The 5000-nt window shown below is 40.2% G+C and overlaps 1 protein-coding gene across 15 annotated transcripts in view; it reads right to left on the minus strand.

Moving 5' to 3' along the window:
- Positions 1-5000, minus strand: part of LOC143747542 (receptor-type tyrosine-protein phosphatase mu-like) — a 281363-nt gene that overhangs the window by 139154 nt on the left and 137209 nt on the right. For 2 of the 15 annotated variants that reach the window (XM_077240352.1, XM_077240351.1), the window contains exon 1: positions 1697-1815. The exons of 12 other annotated variants lie outside the window; for them this stretch is intronic. The gene's annotated coding sequence lies outside the window, so the exon portion shown is untranslated. Of the gene's footprint in view, positions 1-1696; positions 1818-5000 lie in introns of those variants that run through there. One more of the 15 variants, XM_077240350.1, reaches the window with a different exon arrangement.

The following is a 5000-nucleotide window of genomic DNA, read 5'->3' on the forward strand; positions in this document are numbered from 1 at the left end:
TGTGTGTGTGTGTGTGTGTGTGTGTGTGTGTGTGTGTGTGTGTGATGCTCCGGTTTCATCCGCATCATCCGCTCTCACATCGCCGGCGAGTGCAGCAATAATGACAGCTTTTGAAAACCGACAATCAAAACTCAATTACTCTACCCAGAGTGCACTTGTGCACAAAAGATGGCGCTCGCCGGGCGTCTCTGGAACACTGCGAGATCCGCTCTTGGCTTTGCGTCGGAAACACACACACATCTGCATCCGCCTGTTCAATGCCTCGTTCACCGGTTCCTCATGATGTCATCGGCCGAGAGACGATTAGAGCGATGACATCATTACAGCGATGATCGAGGTCAGATGGAGTGTGTGTGTGTGTGTGTGTGTTCAATCCATAGACTGTAAAATAATATGTGTGTAGTGTGTGTGACGTCACCCGTAGTGTTTCTGAAGAGCGTTTTTGAAGCCCTAAAAGTGGGCGGGGCCGGCCGTCGCCATCTTGGATAAACCCGAGTGAGGACCCGAGCAATCCGATTGGTTCAAAGCTCGGTCGTTTGAACTACGTTATAATGACCATTAATGTCTTTGAACTTATATGTTTCATATACTACTATACAACCGAAGCTGTAGATTGTGAAATTAAACATTTCTCGTTCTTAGTGTTTTTTTAGTTAGCTTAGATAGTAGCATAGCATACAGCTATCCGAAATAAGAACGTTTTTTTCACTATCTACGATATTTTTCGAAAAAGAACTTAGATAACAAATATGATACAAGCTTAAATCAGTTTAAGAATTATGACATGTTTGTAATAAAGAATAAATTATATTATGCCTTATTGCTTAATGACAATTAATGTCGCAAAACATACCGAAAAATGCAATTTCTTTTACTTTAACTATATAAATAATCAGGATAAAAATAAAAGATTATTACATGAATTAAAGTTTGATTGATTGCATTAAGAGTCACGAGGACAGCTTTAGATCAGGCATATTACTGGGGTCCTAAACTAGCACTTCACCACAACGGTAACTGGAAACTATGTTCGTAGTGTGCGTGATTCTGAAGAGCGTTTTTGAAGCTCAAAGTGGGCGGAGCCGGCCGTCGCCATCTTGGCTGCGCGTCACTCCCAGATAACCGGAAATGTGCAGCGAGCGGATTAGCTGAGGTGACGTGGCGCTAACGCTAGCAGACAAACGGCTAGTAGTGACATCAGCGGCAATCCACCTGTCACTCAAGTGGCCACGCCCTTAATTCTGCAGAACTTTAAGGCTTAATATAATTTAAACTAATGAGTTATAAAAATAATTCACCCGCCTCACAGTCGTCATGAAGAGCTAAATTAGCTATATAGACCAAAACCAGTTTTTGCACCAGCCTGTGAACGTGTGTGTTTCTGCTGTAAAGTTGGGCATTTTCACATGCGGGTCTATGGGATTGAGTCTCTCCTGCAGCCGGTCTCTAGTGGCCAGTCGAGGAACTGCAGTTTAATCACTTCAGTGTTGATTAAAGAGAGACGGGAAGTTAACGCTCGGTTCAGTCGCACTAATAAACATGCGATGGAAACTGTGCTTCAATCTGACGGCGTTTCGCTTCAACACACGGACACACCACGAGCTTCTGAGCCCGACACACACACACACACACACACACACACACACACACACACAGTTTCATCAGCATTACTTATTAGTGACGTCTAATAACTCACAGAAACTACTTTATCTGAAGACCTGGACGACATCAGGACGGCGCTGAAGAAATGAAACATGTCAAACACACTGAACTCAGCAGCTGAACGTGAGTGTGTGAAACATGATCTGTGTGTGAAGCCTCGAGTCACATGACCAGAACAGATCTGACCAACGCCCTTCTTGTGTTACACACACTATATCAGATTATGAACATCTGAATAGTAAATATAATAATAAAATAATAATGATAATTAAATACAAAATAAAATAAAATAAAATAAAATAATAGATTTTTTTTTAAAAAGAATAAAAAATAAAGAAATAAAATAAGACAGAATTTGGCCGAACTTTGTGGAACATCATTATGGATTGCAAACTTTTTCCCACTAACCACAGTCACTCTAGGAATTAAATTGCACTCAAGAACACGTAGTTCGTTTAGGAAACAAGGTGTGTTGGTTCCTTCCTCTGGCATGAAGTGTGTGTGTGTGTGTGTGTGTGTGTGTGTGTGTGTGTGTGTGTGTGTGTGTGTGTGTGTGTGAATGTGTGTGAATGTGTGTGAGTGTGAGTGAGTGTGTGTGTGTGTGTGTGTGTGTGTGTGTGTGTGTGTGTGTGTGTGTGTGTGAGTGAGTGAGTGTGAGTGTGAGTGAGTGTGTGTGTGTGTGTGTGTGAGTGTGTGTGTGTGTGTGTGTGTGTGTGTGTGTGTGTGTGTGTGTGTGTGTGTGTGTGTGTGTGTGTGTGTGTGTGTGCAGCTGTCCGGAGCGCTGGCTCTTCCCGTAGGGATCGGAAGAGTGATGCTCTACTTCAGGGATAAAAGCCAGGTTTACTCTATTTACCGCGGTACTCATGTAAAATAGATTATAAAGAGTTGCTGAAATACGCTGATTATGTTTGATTCACTGCAGCTCCTGTTAGAACACACACACACACACATGTACACACACACACACTCACACACACACACATTCACACACATTCACACACACACACACACACACACACACACACACACACACACACACACACACACACACACACACACACACACACACACACACACACACACACACACACACACAACTAGTGTCAAAACTTGTGAAGACTAATTCTAAAGACAAACTGATAAATAAAACAGAAGCTACAATAAAAATTCACGACAAAATAAAACAGATCTGAACACTAAACATCATGACGGTGTGTGTGTGTGTGTGTGTGTGTGTGTGTGTACAACGACTGAACGCCCGCGGATAGGAATGTGGCGCGACTGTGTGTGTGCAAAAAAACATAAACAATCTGTTTAAGAGTTTCGTCTCATTTTGACTCCGTCTATTTATCCGTATCTGGGGCTTTTCGTCAGGATAAATAATGGCAGAACACTCCAGTCACAAGAGCAGGAGATGAGTTTGTCAGACTTCGTTTGTCCTATTGAGTCAGACGCAGAGCCGCACACATGGGACACACACTCACACACACATGCAGAATGAACAGGAAATTGCATCGCCTGTTCAATAGGCCAATGAGATTAGACAGAGATGTCTCAGGCCTAAGACTGAGGCCTTCTGGGAGAAAAAAACAACTGGAAAAGAAATAGAAAAATGCATTTCTACTCTATTAACGAAACGCTGAGCTTCCTTACACACGTCTGCCATCCGTGCTTCTCTTCCCATTCCCGGCACAGATTTGACACCTCACACACACGAATTATGGAAAATAAGAAAACACAAGTCTTATGAGACTCGCTCACGTCAACATTCCCACCATACAGACGTCTATAGAGAGAAACTATTTATGTATTCAAACTGAATTTCCATGCATTTGTATCGCAGTTTCAACACATTTATTTGTGATTTTTTGTTATGCATATTTGTCAGTCGTTCAGAAATGAAAGATTTCTGCCTTCAGAAAATCACAGCATAGTTTATTATCAGGTTTTCAATATTGCATTTATTAAAGTCATCCGAAATCTGTCCGAAAATGTATTCAGTTCAAAAGTATGATATTGTTTAAAATATGACAAGCTGTGGAACAAGCAATATTCAGTTAGCTAAAACACATGAGATTGATTGATGATAAATAAAGCTGGTTAAACACATTACACAAATATGACCGGTTTCATTTATGAATGGCTGATAAATATGCATCAGATTAAGTTTATTAGTTAGGGACTGTTGGTTATTTATTTAAGGGCCACCGGAGGAGTTTTGAGATCTGTAGTCAAACAACACTTGACTCTCCCTTCGCCAGTAAAACATTTTTCTATGACCCTCCAAAAGGATTGTGGAAAAGGCATGACATCTTTGCGCTTGGTAAAGATGTTCAGATAGCCATTGTTTTTTTACAACCATGACAAACGACTAAACTCCTGCTTTCTCATCTTACTAAGGCTGTAACGATAGACCAAACCTACAATAATTTTTTATTTTAGATTTTGATTTCCGGTGCTGATGCGGTGGTGACGCGTTCATGTAGCCTAACAAGGGTGGCGCTCCCAATAAAGTATCTTAAAGCTTCTACAAAGAACCGGCAAAAGTAATGATTATGAATATGTCAAATATAGCAAGGACAGATTTTAATTGTTTATTAATAAACAAGTTTGTTCTGTGTCAGTGTGTCGGCTTCAAGATGAAGTTGTCGATGCTGACTCGTGATCTTCACAGTAACGCGCCAGAGAGAAATGCAGATTTCATACGGATTACATAAGCAGAGAGCAGTCAGTTCTTCGTTTTTAAATGTTCTGTTTAAAAGTAGACATAAAACTTTCTATATATTTCTCAAGTCTGTGAAGTACATTATACGCTGAGTTTCGGTTCATTTATGAGAGAGAGTCCAGTTCACGCGCCGGCGACTCCGTGTCATGATGATCTATTTTCTACTATTTTTACTTCTTATTTATTAAATCCAGGCAATTGGTTGATGAAACATTAATTAAAATTAAGATACAATTAATAAAAAACGAAATGTACTTTAAAGAAAGGCTTTGTGCTTTCTGAAGTCGCTTTCAGAGCGGTCACGTCCGTAACATTGTTTTTTTCCTCATAAATGTGAACAATACAATACAATACAATACAAAGTTTATTTATAAAGCACAATTTAAAAACAACCGAGGTTGACCAAAGTGCTGTAGAAAAGAAGATAAAACAAACACAAGCTGTAGAATAAGTGTAAAACATAAAAGTAAAATCCTGAAACAGTAAGTCAAGGTATATTAAACGCCAAAGAAAATGAATGCGTCTTGAGGGAGGACTTAAAGGTAGATAAAGTTGGGGCAGTTCTGATATGAACCGGGAGAGTATTCCATAGTTTAGGGCCGATGACAGAAAA

This window comes from Siphateles boraxobius, unplaced genomic scaffold (genome assembly GCF_051911475.1).
Source record: "Siphateles boraxobius isolate OS27281-9 unplaced genomic scaffold, OSU_SipBor_1 225, whole genome shotgun sequence".
NCBI lineage: Eukaryota > Metazoa > Chordata > Actinopteri > Cypriniformes > Leuciscidae > Siphateles > Siphateles boraxobius.